At 47.0% G+C, this 22,832-nt stretch overlaps 1 protein-coding gene across 6 annotated transcripts in view; it reads left to right on the forward strand.

The window, feature by feature from the left end:
• The window catches only part of LOC118315985 (zinc finger protein 516-like), a 66,305-nt gene that overhangs the window by 22,584 nt on the left and 20,889 nt on the right, over positions 1–22,832 (forward strand). Inside the window, exon 1 of one of the 6 annotated variants that reach the window (XM_035643750.2) lies at positions 1–95. This exon is cut by the window's left edge and continues 245 nt beyond it. The exons of 4 other annotated variants lie outside the window; for them this stretch is intronic. The gene's annotated coding sequence lies outside the window, so the exon portion shown is untranslated. Of the gene's footprint in view, positions 96–17,673; positions 17,855–22,832 lie in introns of those variants that run through there. One more of the 6 variants, XM_035643757.2, reaches the window with a different exon arrangement.

Here is a 22,832-nt window from a genome sequence, read left to right on the forward strand (position 1 = left end):
TATTTGCTCTGGCTGGTCCTCAGTCTCTCTCCTCTGTGTGTGTGTGTGTGTGTGTGTGTGTGTGTGTGTGTGTGTGAGAAGAGGTGTTCCAACTGGTAAGGAAGTTGCCTGTGTATAATAATTATTGTTTGTTATCATGAGGGTGTGTTCACTGCTGCTGGGAGCCCCGGCTATTATGGCAGGCTCCTTTTTTTTGTTGTTGTTGTTGTTGTTGAACCTATACGGTTCATTTCCTTTTAAAGAGTGAGTGTGGACTGTTGGAAGAAATCGGGCGCAGCAGAAAGTAGGTCTACATGTGCAACAATGGAGATAAGGGGCTCTCTTTTTTTTCTTCTTCTTCTTTTTTTTTTTTTTAGGAATGCTCCATAAGAGAAAGGGAACCCTGCCCAGCAAGAGCACAAAGTCAAATCCTGCCACCGCATCGAAAGGCAAGATACTTCAGAAATAACATGGGGGACTTTTATAAGGGAATTTTGTCATGACATCACAGGTCATATAGCAGTGGTATAAAGTGTCCGCGAGGCGACGGTAGACTTGTGTCAAGCAGCCGGAGTCAAGAAGTGACAGTTATAGTTATGCCACAGAAAGAGGATCCATAGAGCTTAGCAGCATGTCACTGTAAAAGCGTTTTAAACATTACAGATGTATGTATTATAGGGACATTGTGATAGGAATATATATATATATATATATATATATATATATATATATATATATATATATATAGGATGGTTACAGGGACTGTCCCTGGGGGGGGTTGGTTATTAGAGGAGGAGATAGTTATGTAAAAGCACAGTTTGCAGTAGAGAGAGAGAGAGAGAGAGAGAAGATAGTGTGTGTGTGTGTGTGCACGTGCTCGTGCACGCCTGTCAAAACAAGCTCACATTCATGTTTGTCCAATGAAGGAGACAAAAGATGAGAAAAAAGGGGGAAGGGATACAAAATATTCTGTATGTGTTGTCGGATTTATGATTTGCTTACCTTGTTTTGGCGGAGTACACACACACACACACACACACACACACGCACACACACACACACACACACACACACACCTGTCTAGTAGTTTGTTTGTTTTTTGCATATTTCTCCATCTCCTTTGATATTGACTTTCTTTGTGCATTGTTTATTCTTCTGTACTTGTTGAGAGATGCAACGTTTTCTTCTGTGTGACCCTACACACGCACACACACACACATAGAGAAAGAGAGGGAGGGAGGGAGGGGGGGAGAGAGAGAGAGAGAGAGAGAGAGAGAGAGAGAGAGAGGCAGAGCGTTGTTTTGCAGACAGGATTACTTTGTCTCCCCTCAGATTTCAGACATGATTTCTTCTTCAGGCCCGTAGCTCTCGCTCTGGTGGCTGAAACAAAGTGAGCACGGCAATGAATGATCCAACTTCCCCAAACTGACTGTTGGATAATAAATAGTCTGTGCCGAGCGCCATCTGTTTTTTTTTTATTCCGCCCCATGAATAATACCAGGAATAGATTCCGAAGGTAAACACATTTTTCAGTCCAGTAACATTTTTTTTTTAAGCGAAGGTGTAAATAAATGCTTTTCTGTACATTTTTTGTTAATATCTGCTCGACAGCTGAGCGACAGGTCATTCTTGTTTTTGATGTCAGTTTAAAACAGGTTTCAATTCTTCCTTAAGATTTCAGTGGTGTGTGTGTGTGTGTGTGTGTGTGTGTGTGTGTGTGTGTGTGTGTGTGTGTGTGTGTGTGTGTGTGTGTGTGTGTGTGTGTGTGTGTGTGTGTGTGTGTGTGTGTGTGTGTGTGTGTGTGTGTGTGTGTGTGTGTGTGTGTGTGTGTGTGTGTGTGTGTGTGATGTATTACTCTTCGAGGGTTAAGTCATGCAAGTGTCTGAGCGCCGTCACGTCTGCGATCACTGGTTGAGCATTACGAAGAGCGGCCAAAGAGGAGCATGACCTATGTTTAAAAGTGACTCGCGTTGATTCACGCTCAGCGGCAAAAAACGACAGCCTGTACGGAAAAGATAAATACCAAATTAGATTGTCTGTCGCAGATGCCTCATGTTCACAAAGTGACCCCTCGAGAGCGCACGCGTGACTCGAGAGAGAGAGAGGCTCTCCGTGTTTGATTGCTTTTCCTCATCTCTTCTTTTCCGTACGCCCAGTAAATGCCGCGTGCGTCCGTCTCCTGTGAGTTGGACGGTGTGTCTCGCGTGCTTGTCTTCTGCATCAGTGCGCTTATCGTGATCAAACTTCCGACTCACGCCGTGACTCTTTATTTCCAACAAGGACGTGTCACTTTTAAATTTGTTTTTTTTATTTTTACCAAAAGTCACCTCTCACCCCCCCCCCCCCCCCCCCCCCCCCCCCCCCCCTCCTCATGTGGGAGTAAAATTAGCAATTTCATTTTTAGTTTTTTTCATTTTCTGGTCCTCTCCCTTCAGAATGTGGAAGTGTTTTATTGGTGGCGAGAAACAATGAGGACAAGGCCGGGCTTTGTGGTGGCAGAAATGCATTTTTAACCCGTGTGAATGAATGGCGCCTCACATTCCACAGCAGCAGGCCCTTTGCTGAATGGCAGCACTAACTCGGCTGTTTTCATTACTCATTACTGCCTTGTGCCTTTTTTTTTTTTTACCATGGACATAGTCATTTACCTTCACCAACTGGGGGGCAGCACTACAAAGACCCTGTCAGTAGGTCTTTAAGGTGATATCATAGAGTCGGCTGTGTTGTTTTGTTTCTGTTATGTATTTTGTTTTCGCACAGCAGCGTTGGAGTTGTTGCTCGTGGAGACGATGGGTTGAAGAGTGCAGTTTGAGCGCATGAGAAAAAAACCATTGTGATTAACGCGCTCGCATTCGCGCGTCGTCGTCGTCGTCTCTGCTGGGTGTGTGAGCGGCCCATCGTTCGCTATCAACTTTACAACGTGACAATGTGTCCAATTTGCATTTGCGCCTTGTTTTTCCGCTGCCTCCAAGTGGCCCAAAAAAAAATATGTAAAGCGGAGTTATGATCGACGTACTGGGGTCGGCGAAATCATCTTTCGGCTCGGCTTGGTGCGCAGTGGGTTTATGTCAACTAGTTTATTCTTCTCACAAGGTGCAGCTCCTCTCTGACTCTTCCGGAAAACATCTGCGGCGTAGGTCTTTTTAAATCTCCTAGTGGTGACGAAGAGGATGATGATGATAATGGAAAACATTTTTTTTTTCTGCCATAACACTGTCAGGTCTCCGCACGGACCAGGTTTCCGTAGGTGGTTTTCAGTGCGAGCGAGCCGAGCTTCACGTCCGCGTGTACAGTGAAGTCATGAGCTGGATCCATTCAGTTCTTCCAAGAGTCTTAATTGTGACCCTGCGCCGACTCCCGCTTCTTCAGCTCTGAACCACAATGGCCGTGTTCACGCTGTGCAGCTCTGAACCACAATGGCTGTGACGACGCAGAGACATCACGAGACAGATATGTTGTTTTTCTTCCCAATGAGTCAGTTAGGCTGATGTCCAATGCGTCCTGTTCTCTCAAATAACTTTCTGCGACACACTGAGGTCGGATTATGTCTTGGAGAAACATTTGAACTGCCGTCCCTTTCTTATGGTGAAGAAAAAGAAGAAGTGGGGATTGCACCCCTCGTATCTTTGTTGGCGGTCCGGACAGTCACATCGTTTTCATGTGGGTTCTAGTGTCTATTCTGCGTCGTTGGCATTGATTCCCTGCTGCATGGTGGGGGTTTCCACTCTGAAAGGGCAATCTCCCTCTCTCTGTGTGTCAGCCTAGAAACACCAAGCTCCCGGATTAAATTATAAATGAGCCCCTCCATGGGAAGCGTATTGCTTTACTGCCTCGGATAATCAGAAGGAATTTAGATTCTCTTCCTGCAGCGGTCAACCTGTACACATCTGCAGCATGTGCATGTGTCCATTCATTATGACATATGTGCACTTCACATTCTTCGATGCCGATTTTCTTGAAACGGATCGAGGTACCGGTCGGGTTAGTTGACAACATCCTTCGGGTCCCACACCCACAAGGATCGACGAGAGTCTCATCAGTCCAGGTGTAAACCTGCGACGCCCGAGAGCGCTGTCCAAATTAGACCCAAAGAGAATGATGTAGTAATCGGAGGATTAAGATGGGTTAGAGTTGGTGGGGGGTGGAGGAGGTGCTGGCGGGGGGATTTAGGCACGGGGGCCATTTTAGCCGTCACCCATGGTAACGGGGAGTGTGTGTGGGGTGGCAGGAACATGTATGCGAAGTTGGATAGGGCTACTTTTTGGTCCTTTTTCATTAAAGCCACACATGGTTGATAGATAGCTCGTAGGGTTTGTGCCTCGGTTGTTTAGGTAAAATGTTTTTGCCGTGGCGGAAAATCCCTCTAACACAGTTTGTCATCATTGGACTCATTAACCCCGCCCCCGTTGCAAACAACTCTACATAGATTACTTCAGACAAGTTGGTCGTTAGAGGTCGATGTAGACTTGTTTTATCACATTGGAAATGAGTTTAATATATCACACACAGTGTGCAAAATCTATTCCTTCATTCACTCCATTTAACAGCGGAGAACATTAAGTTTAAGGAAACAAGTCAATTGGACCGAGCGAATCTTAAAAAGACATCAACTCTAACGGGCGCATATGTTTAGTCACTTCAACATTTTCCGTTTACTGTAATTATTTGATATGACTTTGCGCTGATGTTTCTCAATAAACGCCTTCATCGGGCTTACTGATAAAAAAAGATGACAGCGTCATTTATAACGCACTGAGTGTGGAAACATCCCGGACTAATTAGCCGTAGGTATATCCCTTTTCCGAATGTGTAATGGGTGCCACAGTTGTACACGCCCTCAATTGTTAAACATTGACAGTTTGATGCAAAAATGATTGACGACGACGAAAAAAAAAAAAAACCCTCAAAGCTACTTCATTAAACAGAGGCTGCACTTAATGAGTTCACTCTGAATATTGACATTTAAACATAAAGAGCAGAACTCAATTACTATCATTAACAAAGAGCAAACACTTTGAGTCCAGATATACAATGATGAGCGCAACTCAGAAGTGCTCGCTAGAATTCAATGTGAGTATTAGTTAGTAAGTAGTTTCACAAAATGTAGTAGTAGTTTGTAGTATTTTGTAATTTTGTAGTATTTGTCCTATCATTACTACTACTGCTTGTGCTAATAAGTAATAACTTCAGTAGCTGCGCGAAGACGCCAACACAATCCGAGGCAGGACCACACTGAGTATCTGATCATTGGTTAATCACGGCTGGATATCGAGCGCATTTATTAAGCGAGGAGGACGCGGCAGCGCGGGGCCCGCAGCTTTTTTCCCGGGCTCCCGCGAGTTTTTCCGCAGAGAACAGAATCTCACTTCACCTCGAATGGAAGCGCATTAACCACAGTACGAGCCGCGTCGTCCGTCACCGTCGCTCATGTCGGTTTCCCATCTTGCACGTTATTGATGATCCAATGAAATAACAATCATGAGCGTGCGCGCGCGCGGCGCCGAAAGAAGCCCAACGCGCCGGATTCATTAGCAGTGCTTATCGGGTCGGAGCCGACGTCGTGATCATAGTTAATAGATTATTATTTTTTTTTTTTGCCCGCGTCTATTGACCCGACGCTCGGCATCGTTGCAGTGATTGCCGCGGGATTAAAGAAGAGGAATAAGCTTAGCCGGGAGAAATAGCCCAGAGGACCACGTGGCCGTGATCAGGGATTGAGAGGGAGGGAGAGAAGGGGAGAGCCGGCGGGGGAAGGAACAGCACTCTGTCCAGCCCAGATGTCACTGTAGTAGACTACCATTATTGATCCGCCGCTTCGCACACACAACACACCCTGCAAACACACACACACATGCACTCATACCTCAACTGGAGTGCATTAAAAAAAGATAGATAGATCATATGCACTTTATTGATCCCGATCTGGGAAATGTAACAAAGGGGTCAAGCCAATTCACTCACATAAACATCTCTTGCCACTGATTCACCCCTTTTTCTTTTTAGCCAAGCTCCTACAAAGCACTCAGGGTTGATGAAAACAACATGTCGTATAGATCTAATGAAAGCGCGCGCCGCTATTTCTTACAGTGCATCCACGCGAGATTTGTTTTTCGCGCCTGCATTCTTTCGGCCTCGTCTGTGCGAGACAATGGCCCTCCTTCAAGTTTGATGGGCCACCAGATGACCCGCAAACCCTGCGTGTAGGTGTCTGCGTGTGTGTGTGTGTCTGTGTGTGTTTGTTGAGCAGCGGTGACGGTCGGGCCTTGGGAGGGAGGGAGGGAGGGAGGGGACATGGCAACCAAAACTTAATCCAAACTCGCAGCCGCCGCCCAGAGGGCTGTGAGGGTGGGGTGGGGGTTGGGTGAGGCCCAAGCAGAGAGGCTCCTTTTTCAGCATTCACCAAATCCCGTTCCAGTTAATAAACACCCTCCAAATGGGAATAAACAAGAATCATTAGGCTTTAAAATCATACAAATATAGAAATGTCTTTTTTTTAATGGTTCTTTCCTAAGAGAAAAAAAATATCTAATGTATCTCTACGTCATGCTTTGTTTGCAGCTGTTGTAGAATAAAGAAAAAGGGAGTACTGAGCGAGGTGAGGCACAGAACCCCCCCCCCCCCCCAAAAAACAAAATCACAAATCATAAACAGGCCGAATAGTGACTGACAGGTGATTTCTGGGAAGTAGGAAGTTGAGATATACGATGAACACACGAGAGCTTCAGTTGTAAACGGAGAGAAAATAACAGGAAGTTCTGGATTACCTCTTAAAAAGTTTCCAACTTTCGTTTTCTAATTTGGTTCCACTTTGATGCAAATGCACCGCTGCCTACTCCACACACACACACACACACACACACACACACACACACACACACACACACACACACACACACACACACACACACACTGCCTTGTCTTTTTCTCCCTCAAGGAATTACTGTTGTTGCTCCATTTGAGTTATGAAAAAGAATATCACAAAATGTCAAACCCACACGCTCCTCTTCTACTTTCACTCCATTTCAACTGACCCACATTCACCACACGGGCGGCATCATCGATCAGTCTGTAAAAAGTCTTCTCTCTCACAGAGGGAATGGAAGCGAGTGCATTGTAGTTAGGGCAGACCGAAAGCCAGCGATGTTGCATGTCTGACTAACTCAGGGAGGAGAAAAAAAAGGAAAAGGCAAACAGCTGGAAATGTCTCGGGGCTACTGCAGCTAATCATTCAGGCCACAGAGGAACTGATCGTTAGCCGCTGATGTCGGCCTAACCTTGCCCCAATACGTGTGTGTGTGTGTGTGTGTGTGTGTGTGTGTGTGTGTGTGTGTGTGTGTGTGTGTGTGTGTGTGTGTGTGTGTGTGTGTGTGTGTGTGTGTGTGTGTGTGTGTGTGTGTGTGTGTGTGTGTGTGTGTGTGTGTGTGTGTGTGTGTGTGTGTGTGAAAGAAATGGGAGTAGAGATGGAATTATGGACATTGTCCTGTTCAAAACTTTTCTGATTGTTACACGGGAGGGAGACGAGGACTTGTCAATTACGGGATCTTGTTCTTGAGAGAAAACGTCCAACCGCAAGGTTTTTTTTTTCTTCTTTTCTTTCTTTTGTCGACGCGCCTGCACATCACTGTTGTTATGTCCTTCTCCTGTGGGGAAAAAGGAAAAGACGGACCACTCATGCAGAAATATCAGAAGGCAGTTTGACAGAACGAGGAAGAGGAACAATGTAGAAACTCGATTATCAGCCAAACGGAAGAAACCGAAAAAATCTGCGCTCTTTTTTTCTTCATTTTTTTGTGTGTAGTGAAGGGAATAAACCTGCGCGAGGGAACGGGGTTTAGGAAGTAGTAAGAGCGGCACCTCTGCCAGGGTCAGGCAGGTTTTAGGGGTCTCTGAGGACAGAGGGGAGGGGGAGGGGGGGTCTGCCCTGGGGCTAATGAGCTCGACCCAAGTCCAGAGATGCAGTGGAACACCGAACATGCGTGCGAGATGGAGGCAGGAGCAGGTTGCACGCCCACCGTGCGTCCAGCGTCTATTCTGAGGGTTTGTGTTCGGCGAGGAAGCGAAGAGGGAAAATAAGTGTACGTCTTAGAAACCTCCCCTAGTTGTTCTATCTGCATCGAAAATAGCACAAATCCTCATGTCTCAGCTGTTGCATCGTGGTTCCTCAAGGAAGAACCGAGCCGTCGCCGGTGCTCCGTTCAAGTTGGCAAATCAGATATCGTCAATCTAACTTTCCCCCTCAATAGCTCACGTTACCGGCTTAGTTCACCGACTTCGTACGTCAGAGGCTGCTATACATCGTCATGTTGACGAAGTTGTATATATGAAGCCTTTTGCGGCTCCAGAAGGATGTACGCGCAGAGATTTATTGCCTCAGGTGATGTCACTTGAGTCAGCGCTTTGGGCGGGGCCTGAGGAGAGGCCCCGCCCCCGGGGAGGGTCACTGGACCACTGTGTCCTGCTGCTCATCTCTGCCGGAGGCTGCAGCGGCTCGAGGCTATGCACATTCGCCGCTACTAGCACAACACGCCTCCAAACTGTGTGTGGTCTAGTTGCATTGTGGGTAATGTTGACGCCAAAGAAGAGGAAGAATGCACGCATGGAAGAAACAAACCGGTCCCTCTGATTCTGCTGCATCGCTTTTTCAAAAACTGTCCATTGTTAATCAGACCACCGTTATAGAAGCGCAATGCTTAATCAGTCTGGTTGACTTTTGTGTTTCAAATAAAGAGCGGTACTCAGCAATTGTATTTCAAAGTGTACAGGGAAGTCCAAACCTGGAGCGATTACAATGTGCCCGGCGTCTTTACCCCGTCGTAGTAGAGACGCCAGATTTTCACCTTGTCTGTATTTCTTTTCCTGGGATGCAGCTACTTACTTCTTCAGTTCCCAGCTGCTTCCCTGTCTGTCTGTTGCTCGGGGGGGCTCGCACACACAACTACACAGGGAAGAAGAGACCAAAGACAGGGGGCTTTTAGTACCCCCCCGCCTCTCCGCCCTTCCCACCACCGCAACACAAACACGCACACACACACACACACACAACCCCGCAGCTCCACATCCATCTTTTCCCATTGGCTCTTGATGTTTTGTAAAGAATCCCCCGGCACACTCGCACCCTCCCTTCAGCCATATCCCCTCGGCCCCAGTGCCCTGTTCCCACATTGTATCCAGATGTGAGGAGGATGGTTAAGGGGAGGAAGGTAGGGGCCCCTGGTAGTGCCCCCCCCCCCCCCCACGACTCCCCAACCCCCTGTTCCAAACACACCATCCGAGTCAATCGCCGTCCCAACCCAAGGGGGGAGCTTTTCCTGTAATCACAACTTGAAGTAAAGGAGTGAGACCTCTGTACTATCTACCATCTAAATATCCCCGTGTTGTTTTGTGCTCACTGGCACAAAAATCCATATACACGTCATGGCCGCCTGTATCACCCTCGTCACTGCTTCTTCCCTTCAGATACAAACCATCGAGATGAAAATCTGTCGCTCTCCAGGCCCGACTGGCTGTGATCATCTAATCCCCCGGCCACAGAACTCTATTTAAAGAGCACAGCCGTTAATCCCATCAGATTATACCTGACCAACTCCACAAAATCACCCAATTAATGGTCTTAAGGACGGCCACAAAAAGCCTGTCTAACCAAAAAAAACACCCCCCCCCCCTCAAATAAATCACAAAAATCTGACCCATTTAGTCTTAATCTCATACTTAGGCTCTCAAAGGGCGGCAGGCAGGGTTCAGCCTAACCACGGCTCCTTATCTACAATAAGAGCAAACAATGGAAACAACACATGTGCATTTTCATGTGAATACAGGCAACAGCTCCCTAATGCGGTTATTTTAGGTTGCATCTGACATCTGCGTGAGTCCTTGTCAATGCATTCTGATATCACAGCTACGTTTGAGTCAGGAGTCCCACAAGCAGTTGGTGTGATTAGGGTTTAAATACCCAGACAGCAGGCTCCATTTCTTTTCCACATTTAGATCTCAGGTGGAACTTTGTGTGCCATACTCGTATGAATTAAGACGTTTGATGGGCGCTGCTGCCAACTCTTTAATCCAAGCATCGAAACCTCTTTAGTCAAACTGACTAAAGGAAAAAAGGGGGAAAAGACCCATAATACAGCATTTATATCATACTGTAGAAGTTAAAACAAGCGTGGAGCCAATTCAAGATACCTCTGTAGAAAAATTGGTTGGGCAAGTTTGGTGTTTTATTAATTGCACAGTGGATATGTAATGAAGGAATTATCTGATACACAACGGCGAGCAGCCATTGTCTCATCTGCAGCGTGGAATTATTATTCTATTCTGTTACCTTGTTGTCACAATCAATCTCCTGTGTGTATATACCGTTTGACACAAGTGCAGCTATTGTTACAGTTTTCACAGAGGAAGTCCTTCTGTTTATTTCAAACTCGCTGCTCTTTCTTTCTTAAGATACATCTTTTGATTTTCCATCTCTCCCTCCCTCTCTCTTTATGTGCGTCTCTTTAGAGGCGAGGCAAGTCGTCGTCGTCGTCGTCGTCGTCTCCATTTTTAGTAACCCATCCAGCGGCCTCTGGGTGTGTGTTGTGTAAAGCTGTCCGCTGGTGCGGTGTGGAGAGAATGACGGTGCGTTAATCCGCCGTCGCTTATTTCTTGAGTAAGAGGCCCCGTTGGTTCGGAGCGGTGCTGATTGCCTGGCCGGCCTTAATGGCTGTTTCTCTCCCCCGTCGCAGGTACTGCAACTCCCGTTGGAAGCGCCTGCTCTCTCAAGGGGAAGCTGCGCAAAAAAACATTTGCCGCTTGATGCAACCTCGCTCCTGCATTACCTTCCGTCGCTCCTCTGAAGTAACAGTTCAGCATGAGTGCAGGGTGGAGCTGAAAGGTTTTTCATAGTTTGAAATGAATCACATGCATCATGCCACAATTATTATATATATACAGCTAGTGAGACATGACAAAAATCACTATACTAGTCATGACAACGGCGACTTCCATCTCCTATTTCTTATGCTGGCCTGATTTCGTAAAAACACACACTACTTTTTATGATTTTGAGTGTGTCTGGGAAAGGATACATATCATTTCTTATTTAAAAAAACTGCATTCATAGTCAAGACACAAACTGCTTCCCGCTGCCACATCTCCGTGCCAACGGGCGAGTTAAGGCCAAGTGGCCACCAGCATTTCACACCACAGCTTGGCTTGTCCTTAATATCTGGGGCAGTCCCAGAATAATCATTAGTAATTGATTATTGGTTTGAAACATTAACTGACACAGAATGTCAACAAGTGCATACACACACACACACACACACACACACACACACACACACACACACACACACATCCTCACTCTTCAACCTTACAAGAGCTAATGTGAACATGCCCAAACATTGACAAAGACAACATGTTGATATTCTGCAGCGAACCAAAGCATTGGACTAATTCAAATTATGATGTAATGTTGTGTTGGATGTGCTGCTAGGTGAAAAGAGAGGGGAAAAAATATTCATGTCTTTATCAAATTCAATTGCAGCTCATGCAATGAAATTAGATACTGAGGTGCTAAACAAGCAAATACATAGTTCCTATTTTCCTTCAACTCAACAGCTTCAAAATAAGAGATTGCATTAACTCAGCAGAAAACGTATATATGAAATAAAGACGCATGAAAGTCAAATTCTTTTGTTTAGCAAGCTGGACGGTAATGAGAGTAATTTACTCTGTATAATATGTGATCAGGAAGTAAAAAGGAGTCTGCCATACATGGGAAGGAGTTTTATAAACTCTCACCCTCACACTGTTCCCATGCTTGACAGCAATTTGTTGCCATTACAGTCCCCCTGACATAATGCAGCCCATTACCAGACGGGCTGTCGGCTCAGTGCAGGTGTCGTTGGCTTCCAGATGTTGATCTGCAGATCAGGCCGTGCTGCCTGCGAACAGGCGGTTTGAGCATTGCTTCTTGTTCATCGACAGGATGTCGCGATCTGTTTTTTTTTTTTTTTTCTTAAGCCCACCTGCATCAAAGGGGGAGGGGAATTAACCAGAGGAATTCTGCTACACGTTTGAGTTTTTAATTTTTTTTATTTTGATGCACGTCTATCATCCAGCGCATGACTTTGCAGTAAACCACTTCACTTAGTCATCCGGCTATTCCCGCCCTGTTTTTAATTTGACATGTATTGTCTATGTAGGTGTTGTCACATTCTGCAGGGAAGGCTGTCACCCAGCGGCCAGTACCTTTTTTCTTTTTTTTTGTTCCAGTTCGCCCTCGCGAAATTGTCTTTTCTATTCCGAATCTCTGAAGACAGATGCGTCCCGCCATTATTCACACCTTCGGAATTAGGGCTCGTTTGTTTTTTATGTTTTTTGGGGTTTTTTTTACAGGTCACTGTGGCACAGATTGGAACAACTAACTCTTTATTGGGATGAATCTATGAGTTTTTAATGTAGTTAAGCTAAAACATCTGTCAGAGGAACTCACAGTCTCTTGCACAAACAAGGTGAATACACACACACGGAGTACACACTGTTGCACACACACACACACACTCTCCTACATTTGCTCCTCACAGTGTGACCTGATGGGAGGGGGGGTTAGGGGGTGACAGTGTAACTATACTAGCAGATTGTCTCTGTTGGACAATTGGATGAAATGTTGAGGGAGTGGATCCTGGCCAGTTTCCTGTGCTGTGGTTTCACTGCAGACAATATCCGTCACAACAAGCCGCGCGCAGTGAGTCGGGTATTGAGTGTTTCAGTGGAGCCTCCCTGACGTGAAGCTCGAGCTTTAGAGGAAAACACCCGACGCAGCTAATAACCAGAGAGACACATCCATTTTTGTTTTTGGCGCACCGATTTTCTCATTAGACGGCCGGTGATCAATAGTCCAAATTGCCGCGAAAGTCTGGGGCACTTCCTGTGTGATGGAGGTTTTCTTTCCTGCAGCGTGTGCAGCCCCCACAGTCGGCGTTTCTCTCCCTCTCCCTCGCCCTCGGCCTGCCTCGATCTCTCACTTCTCCCTGCCGGTCAGCTCTCGTTATCCCAATCCATCTCCCGCCGTGACTTTACATCACTATTTACCACTTGTCCTCCCTCTGCCTCCCCCCCTCCTCCTCTCATTATTTCCTCTGCCTTTTTCTGCTCTCCTCGACATGCATCCCTCCTCAGACTCCGATTGCCGCCCTGTGTACCTCGCCGCTGGTTTTAGGGCTTCCTCCGCCGGGCGGGTTCGCAGGCCGTCATGATCTCATCAGTGTGAATCAGTCAGCCTGATAAGACGTGACCCAGATGGGATCTCCAGTTCTTTTCATACAGCCATCCATCATGGCCATGCAGCCCCCCCAATAAGCTCTCTCTCTCTCTCTCTCTCTCACGGTAACGCCTGTCAGCCTGCGTATGAGAGAAACGTGTCATGTATAGCTTCAGAGCGCTCTCTAGAAAAAGCTCCCTGCCCTGTATAAAAGACCAACAGTGTTTGTGATTCTCATCGAGCAGCCCCAGTTCCTGTGTGCTTTCCTTCCTTCACTCATTTTATTTTTTTCTCTTATTATTTTTGGACGTGGAATCCTGGGCAGATGTTTCAGGACACACACTGACTCGCAAACGCACACACACACACACACACACACACACACACACACACACACACACACACACACAAAATCTCACTCCTAGAACATTGCTCCAGGGACTTATGACGGTCAATAATGAGTTGATGATGACCTTAGTGAACTTTCATAGGCCAATAATGGGCCCACGGGGACTGGAGGGATGTCCGTAGAACAAAATTGTGCGTTGGTTCGGACCTCAATACACTGTTGTGGGTCTTTTGAGGGGACTAAAAATGAGAAGACCAATGCCACTGTTGTGTCTGTACAGGCGCTGAGCAGCCTTCGCTCAGCATAAATGCTAATTACACGTCGTATCTAGCTTTTGTCCCTCATGAAACAAGGTCAAGTGCCTGGTCGTCTGCTCGGCCTGGAATTTTTGTTACTTTTTCTCTTGAGATATAAAGCAATAAGGTTTATAGTATTTTTAATGTCTGTTTGCCATTGGCGGTTTTGTTCAGATGAAGGACTTTTTAGCGAGCATACTGTGTGTAATGACAGTTGGCAAGTAGTTTTGTTTCATACATTGTTATTATTATTATTATTATTATTATTATTGTTATTATTGTGTCTTTGTGGTGACAAAAAAGGAGAATCTATACGGCAGTGCATTTCATTTTCACTCAGACATTCACACCTATGCACACAGAGAGGGTTCGATACTTCGCACAGCACCGTACACAGTAGCTCTTGTATCCCGGGGTTGAAATTGGATTCTACCCGCAGGTTACTCTATTTTGGAGTTGTGCCTCTCTTATAATGTGTTTTGTGCATGTGTAATTTCTTTTTTATTTTCATGGCTCGTGTGCTCGTACTCGTGTGAACCACAACTGCCCGTTTGAGCCCCCACACACTTTCTGTAGTAGAGACACCGGGAGACTTCAGTGGAAACGCTCCCATCCTGCATGCCAGTGTGTGTGTGTGTGTGTGTGTGTGTGTGTGTGTGTGCGTGTTAGGTGTGTGTGCGTGTGTGCGTGTGTGCGTGTGTGCGTGCGTGCGTGCGTGTGTGTGTGTGTGTGTGTGTGTGTGTGTGTGTGTCCGCGTGCGTGTGTGCGCAGGCGGTAAGGAAGAGTCAAGAGCAGATCTGTTGCCCTTCTATGTTTTCATATCTCTCCTCTCGACAACTCTTACAGGATGTGTTCTTCACATTGTGCCTCGGGGTAGAAACAGGTTTGAAAAACGAGGCACACGGCAAGTAGCAAAAGCAAGTAAACCAAGTAAATGAGTGGGCAATGGAAATTCAAACACAGATTCCGTGTTCATATGTAGAAAAAAAGCCAATGCATGTTCTTTAAAGTATGCATTGATGATTCACCTGGCAGCCTCATGCTAACACAGTATAAATACTAGAACTTAATTTCAGCTTCTTAAACGTGAATATTTTGTGGTTGCTTTGCTCTTTTATGACCATAAACTAAATAGCTTTGCTCTGTGGACAAAACAAAAACACCATCTTGGGGTTTGGGAAACACAATTAGTTGCTTGGTTCATAAAATGTCATAAAATGGTGAAAACTGTATGATCGTATTTCCCAAAACTCCAAGATGAGGTTTTTCTTTTGTCCACACACCGAGGATAGTTAGTTCACCGTTACAGAGGAGCAGAGAAAACAGAAAATATTCACACTTAAGACGCTGAAAGCAGAGAATATTTATCTTTTTTTTTTCCACAAAAACTACTTGAACCGATTAATCGATTATCAAAATAGTTGCCGATTAACTCAGTAGTCCGTCACTAATCCATCAGCTGTTGCAGCTCTAGCTGCGGCCCTATCAACCACTGTTGTGTTTGACGGCTGATAACTTGCACTGGAGGTCATTTCTTACAACGCTGTGTAGGTGATTATAGTGTCAGCATTCTCAGGGTTACCTACATTTCAGTTTCCTGTAAAATGATGGCCTTTAATAAGGAATCCTCTTTTTGCCCCCCCCCCCCCCTTCTGATTGCCACCCGTTGTGGTAAGTGTATGACACAGTCTTCTAGCATAAATCTTCCTGTGTGAATTGTCAACTGTAGTAGATCGTATCAGCTACTTAGCAATGTTTATTATAATACTCATACAGTAATGGCACGTGCTGCTGTCATACGCGACACTGAAGATGCACACTGGCGCACAACTGTGCGGTTAGTTTGAAAAATCCATGTCTACGTTGCCGGAGTTACACTTAAGAAACTAATACCACACCGATGGATCCAACCCGTGCCCTGATGTTGCCTGTGTGTGTGTGTGTGTGTGTGTGTGTGTGTGTGTGTGTGTGTAATTAACGGCCGAGCCATCTTGTAAAATAAAACGGTCATGTCGGAACATGTGACATTATGAGAGACTGTCTGCCAGCTTTCAGGTCAGCGGTCTAATTACACCTCAGAGAGATTGATTTAGGTTCAGTTGCAGAGGTTGAGGAGCTGCCGACAGATGAAGGGGGGAGGCGGAGGTGGAGGTGGAGGTGGGGGGGCGGACGGAGGCCCGGACGGAGAGTTGTGGGAGGAGAGGACAGTTTGGGCACGGGGTGAAAAGAGAGAAGGGGGGGGGGGGGGGGGGGGGGGGGGGGGGGGGGGGGGGGGGGGGGGGGGGGGGGGGGGGGGGGGGGGGGGTGGTATCAGCTGCTTCCCTTCCTTCCCCACCATTACACCAGCAGGTTGCAGTTGTGCCTTTGCTGTTTAGTTTTTTTCTCAAAGCGAAGGGAGGCACACGAGGGGTTTGGATCTGGTGTTGCCAGCTGTGTTCATGGAGTTGAATCGAAAACAATGAAACTTCTTCGATCGAGTTGCGTACGACTGTGTACAGAACACAGGCGCCTCCGTGTCAGGAAATGTCTGTTAGCTCCTGTTACACGAGTGCAGTCTGATCATCGTCACATCTACTCCAGGAGTTAAGGATTAAAGATTCGGATTTAGGTTTTTATTGTCAGATTAAGGTCTGGGCCCAGGGTTGAAGCGTTTTTGGGGGATTAATGATCGAAATCTGCAATCCTGCACAAGTAGAGTTGATGCAGTGAGGATATCTATTGTTTCTCAACTCTAAGGCAATTAAGATCAGCGCATTGATAGTTTAGTCTGCGTTGCACGGCGACAGTAGAACTCAGTGTATATATGTGTGTGTGCGTGTGTGCGTGTGTGCGTGCAAGAGGAATGCTGCTGTGGTTCGAGGAGGCGGGGAGGCTCCATGGGCAGGAGCACCCAGGGGTTAACGAGCGGTGTGAGAAAAACAGGCAGATTTTGAGAGGGAGGGGGGAGACACACACACACACACACACACACACACACACACACACACACACACACACACACACACACACAGGAAGTTGAAGATGGTTGGGCCCATGGCAGCAGGCAGCTCTTGTTGGTTTTAAACTGAAACTGAAAAATCTCAGCAGCAGGTGTCTATCCAACTTGATCCCCCCCCCCCCCACAAAACAATAGACAACAAACAAAAATGGAAAATACACACAGTTTTTTGGCAAAGATAGATTAGATATGAGACTCAAGCTGTTGTGAAACTCTCTTGAACCTTGTTCCCCTTTTATTTCATAGACCTGAGAGCATCACAGAGACAGAGACAAAACGTGACCTGCTGCGATAGTCAAAGTGCAACTCACCAGCGCAAACCAACCGTATTGCAAACCAGTCAGTCTTGACCTGTGGACTTTATGCCACCATATGTCGTGTCAGCGTTTACTACAGTTTTGTTGGTGTGTACTTTTGCTGGGCCGAGATCTGTCCCCTTCCCCTCTGGACCCGTCCAGTAATCCCACGAGCACGGAGCGGTCACCGAAATGTAACATGACAGTACTGACCCAAACACCTGCCACTTCCTACGCACACACACACACACACACACACACACACACACACACACACACACACACACACACACACACACACACACGCACACTCTGGACTCTTTTCTGTCCAAAGGCCCTTCTCACGCAAATAGAGTAGGCAGGCAGGATCCCCTCTCAGCCTATTTATCAGAGGGAGGGGGGGGGGGGTTTGAGAGAAGGGACAGACAGCCTGGACCCCCTCTATTGTTCTGGCCGGGTTTAAGGGATGGGAGGGGGGGCAGGGATGGAACTGGGGATAGGATGGGAATTGGAGACCCCAACAATGCCACAAAGCCCCCCACTGCTCTTCCTGCTTATGAGCATGACCTGCTCTGACAGACCCGGGACAGACCCCGACGAGAGGGGAGAAGATGGATCATAACCACAACGGCCCGGAACTGGACTCGAAAAATTGGATGTAGATGAACCCGGAGATGGTCTGAGATCCTTCCTGTGAGTGAGAGTTAACCTGCAGTCAAATTGTCAAATTCATCAAAGTAGAGCCAACCTGTTGCCATGCAGTCTGGGAGTTTCCTTCTGGCCTGGGTACCTGCTGAGGGCGATATGAACAGATATGAACAGATATGATCAGACGCTGTCATGTGGGCTCCGCCGGTGGTTTTTATGAATACGACGGGTCTGACGGGCGGAGCGAGCCGAGTTGGACTTGAAACAAGTCGTGGCTGAGCCAGAGCCAAGCCGGAAACAAAATGGAGTCAGAGCAGAGAGAGACAAAAGCACTGAGCTCCAGTCAGTCCAGAGCAACAAGCAACCAGTACAAGACAGCACCGATTCCCGGCTGCACCACGACCGTCCGCATTACACCGAGTCTCTAAAGGGTCGTCCCAGATCGCTCGTGTACACGAGTGCATACGTTTCCAGATGCGTCGCATGTGCAGATATGTGAACGATTGCCAACATTTTGGCAGCGCATAACAATTGAGAACAGTGCATGCTGCAAAATCCGTGAAATATTTGAAAGTGTGTTCGTAGTGTTTAGTTGTAGATGACATAACTTATGACAAGTGGGATGAAAATGAATCAGCGGCGCTGAAGGGCAGTCAGAGTAGAACCTCGTCCGCCGACCGCGAAGTTTGCGAAAAGCCTTTTTTTGTTCTATTTCGTTCCACAGCTGACAAGTTTGTCATCCTTAAATGTCCCGCAGCTTGCCTGTGCGTGTGCGTGAGCTTGTGTGCGGGTGTGTGTGTGCATCCAGCTGTGCCCTGCCCCTCTCTCTCTCTTCATCGTGGAGCCCACAGCAGACCTCTTTGTGTGCCAGTTTAGAGCAGGGTGAGAGGTGAAGAGCAGTTTGTTCATAATGGATTATTGATTGGTCTGAGAATATACTGGCTGTGCACTGTGTGTGTGTGTGTGTGTGTGTGTGTGTGTGTGTGTGTGTGTGTGTGTGTGTGTGTGTGTGTGTGTGTGTGTGTGTGTGTGTGTGTGTGTGTGTGTGTGTGTGTGTGTGTGTGTGTGTGTGTGTGTGTGTGTGTGTGTGTGTGTGTGTGTTTAAGACTCCATACCGTCCCCTCTGTCGCGCTCTGAGCACCGAATGTCTCCACTTTATCAGCCGCTGTACAGAGGATGGCGAGGTTGTTTTGTGTAAAACGCTTCGCGAAGCAGCGTGAGTTTGTGTGTGTGAGTGTGTGTGTGTGTGTCTGTGTGTGAGTGTGTGTGTGTGTGTGTGTGTGTGGGTGTGCAGCTCTCAGTATGGGCCGTTAAGCTTTCAATGCTGCCTGTATGAGAGAGTGTTAAAAGCCCACAGTGTGCTCAATGTAGACTTTCAAAAGATGTGTGTAGACAACATTAAAAGCTCCTTCTGTTTGGCTTCATGATTCCTCAGTTACTCTGCATGTGTGTGTGTGTGTGTGTGTGTGTGTGTGTGTGTGTGTGTGTGTGTGTGTGTGTGTGTGTGTGTGTGTGTGTGTGTGTGTGTGTGTGTGTGTTTAAACAGAAGGTCCACTCTTTATTTTCCCTACTCTCACCCTCCTCACATGCTTGTCTCTGTGCTGCTGCTGTGTGTGGGAGGGAGACGGGTCCCACCGCGGCTGAAGGATGTCCCACACGAGAAAAAACGACCCACAGTTATTATCGGCGCTGAGGTGACGGCGTGAGTGAGTCATTGTGTTACGAAAGCCAATCTCTGCGCCCTCGGGTGCGGCGGATTCGTGTCACGGCTGCCTCTGAGATGATCGCCGTGATGAAGGCTGGACGAGAGTTTCTGTCGCAGGAGGCTTTGGAACCTCCCGCAAGTGTGTATGAGTCTCTGTTGACTAGCAGTGAGTGCAGTTAAAGGAAAGTAGACTGCTGTGGGCCCTCCAGCCCCCCCCCCCCCCCCCCCCCCCCTTCACATTCTTGCTCCAAATGATGTTGTGCAAGCTTAATCTGTGGCCTCTAGATGGAGCAGTAGAGCAGCTTGTGACGAGGACCGCACATTGTCGAACAGTGGAGCCAGTTCAAATCCCAGATTGCAGTGGACCTAAACATGCTGCACGTTAAATAGATGTTTAAGCTGTAAATTGATATAAAATCAACAGCAAAAGTTTATGCAAAATTGTCCTAGTCTGTGTAATCCTTGAAATAATGTTTGTGTCTGTGATGGTCTCATGATAGTACAGAATGTTTCATATATTAAACTTAGATTTTAGGTCAGGATTTTGGCTGACATGGCTGCAGCGGGTCCTCTCCTGCAGCAGGTCTTCTCCTGCAGCGGGTCCTCTCCTGCAGCGGGTCCTCTCCTGCAGCGGGTCTTCTCCTGCAGCAGGTCTTCTCCTGCAGCAGGTCTTCTCCTGCAGCGGGTCTTCTCCTGCAGCGGGTCCTCTCCTGCAGCGGGTCTTCTCCTGCAGCAGGTCTTCTCCTGCAGCAGGTCTTCTCCTGCGGCAGGTCTTCTCCTGCAGCAGGTCTTCTCCTGCAGCGGGTCCTGTCCCACAGCGGGTCCTCTCCCGCACCGGGTCCTCTCCCGCAGCGGGTCCTCTCGAGATCCGCCCCAGATGTGAAACCTTTGGGAGTTTCAGATACAGAAAAGTAGCCGCGCAGCTCTTCTTGCAAAAGGGGTTGTGCACGATGGGTGGGAAAACGAGAGCGGATTTCCTCCTGCTCCTCACGCCGGCCGGGCCTCGACCGCTACTGTTCAGTGTTCAGAACGGCAGAGGTCGAGGAGTCAAGGAAAGAGAGTGGGGGGGGGTTGACACCGCAGTCATTATCATCTAAGTGTGGGCCTACCACACACTCCCGGTGACTCATGGGAAGGACAGCATTAGTGTCCATCAATGGCATGTCTCATATCAGACCACGTAGGGTTGCACTGATCTCTGCAAGAAAAGAAAAAAAGGTGATCCCATCACAACGCAGCATTTTAAACACACTGAACCAAGAAGTAAAATATCATTGTGTGTGTGTGTGTGTGTGTGTGTGTGTGTGTGTGTGTGTGTGTGTGTGTGTGTGTGTGTGTGTGTGTGTGTGTGTGTGTGTGTGTGTGTGTGTGTGTGTGTGTGTGTGTGTGTGTGTGTGTGTGTGTGTGTGTGTGTGTGTGGGGTCAATTAGCTGGAGGCTGTCAATTGCAGTCCAGGTTTAATAACAGGACTGTTCCTCCTGGACGACTTTATATCCCCTCACTGTGCCACATTGGCCTTTAATAGAGCTTTTAATGCCTCTTCCCTTTTTTGATGACTTCGATGATTGGTAATCTTGTCCGTCTCTTCTGGACAGTTTCTCCCTCCCTTAAGCCAATTTGTCTTTTTTTCTTTTTTCTTCTTCTTCCCCCCCTTCGGCCTGGTGAGGAGCCTGTATTGTTTCCCTTCTGGTGGCTAATCTCATTACATCTCAATTTGCACATGTGACTGTCTGGTGGATGACAGGCTTACCGCTGACCAGTCTCCCCCCCCCCCCCCACCGCTCCCCCAATCAGCAAAGCCATTTAATGGGAAATAAGATCATTATCCCTCGTGTTTAGAACCAGAACTGGAAGAAAAACGACTCATTGATGAGTGACATTGGGACGCGGAGACAGAGAGCAGACGGGACAGATGGAGGGAGTGGACAGGTGAATTTTTCCCACATGTCCATCATCACCTGATGCTCTTGTCATGTGACGCGTTGGCTGTTATTCATTGTTGCTTTTTTTGGTCCTCAAAGGAAGAGGTGCATGACGTTTTTCATGGCTCTTTGCGTAACCCTTTTTAAAATGAATCTCTCTGGGGTCATATGCCTCATATAACGCTTCAGTATTGTGAACGTCTTGTGTAAGTGAGGCAGAGTCAAACACTGTATGTGAGCTGTGTGACAGATAAATACTGTACATAAGCCAACGAGTCAGTGTGGTGTCGTGGCGTTCAAATCATTTTTAACAGTCCCTCCGGTTGAGGAAGTGAGTTTGGTTGCGGACATGTTGTGTATGGCTCAACGTTTTGTGTGGGTTGACTGCTATGGTTGGTGAAACTGATGGGAAACTACCAATGATTGGTCAAATTTGTGGAAAAGTTGCGCTGTTTTTTTTTTTTTTTGCAAAATTGCAGTGTCGCAGAGAATTCACAGGGATTGGTTGAATGTTGCGTTGATCGTTGCGATGACGAGAGACGATCCCGGGGGGGAACGATTTAAACGGCGCACTGCTTTATGCTTCAAGGGATCACATTTTAAAGTTACAATATTATTTCTCCCACATGCAAAACTGCCTCTAATACTTTTAAAGTCAAGCCTACAGCCATGCCAGCAGCCCCTGTGAACTGTTTTATTATTATACATTTCTTTTTCAATATCTTGTGCCATACCAGTATTTCTCTCCTTTGAAAGCTGCTCCGCCTCGTCCTTGCTTCTCCTCCAGCCTGACACGTTTCCGGCTGTAGTGATGCTCGAGATTGACCTTTTTCCCCACAGCGAGCAGCTCGGACACTCTGGCTCGTCTTCTACGTCAACGAAAACACAATTGTTTGTCCATTTCTGTCGGAAAGCCCGACATTCCATATCTACTTCTATACTCTTCTCTACACAGGCACCATGACGCTGATGTAGCAGCTTTATATGTTTCTTTCCCCCTGGACATTTGTGTCCTCTATTTTTTGTTTTTATTTCTATAATTGCAGAAACATTCATTTATTTAAAATTGTTCTTACTTTCTATTTTTGAATATGTCAATTTCCTTGTGGGCCATATATACGCAGGTTGGAGGTTTCCCACGCCTGCATAAGAGAGAAAATAAGGAGATCATAAAAGTCGTTAGGGAATTTATCCTCTGTTTGGGAGTTGAGATATTTCAGTTTGGACCAAAGCGGTGGATTGACTGATCCAAAGTGCCAAACCTGTAGCGTGGCTGTAATGTAAAAGGTTTACTTGTTTGTTTTTTTTATAGAAAGCAGAAATGGTGAGTTTCTGTCCTTTTTTTTAAAAGATCAAGGTTGGTTATATTTAGACTTCGCATGAGGTCTGGATCTAA

The sequence above is a fragment of the Scophthalmus maximus genome, chromosome 1, assembly GCF_022379125.1.
Source record: "Scophthalmus maximus strain ysfricsl-2021 chromosome 1, ASM2237912v1, whole genome shotgun sequence".
Taxonomy (NCBI): Eukaryota; Metazoa; Chordata; class Actinopteri; order Pleuronectiformes; family Scophthalmidae; genus Scophthalmus; species Scophthalmus maximus.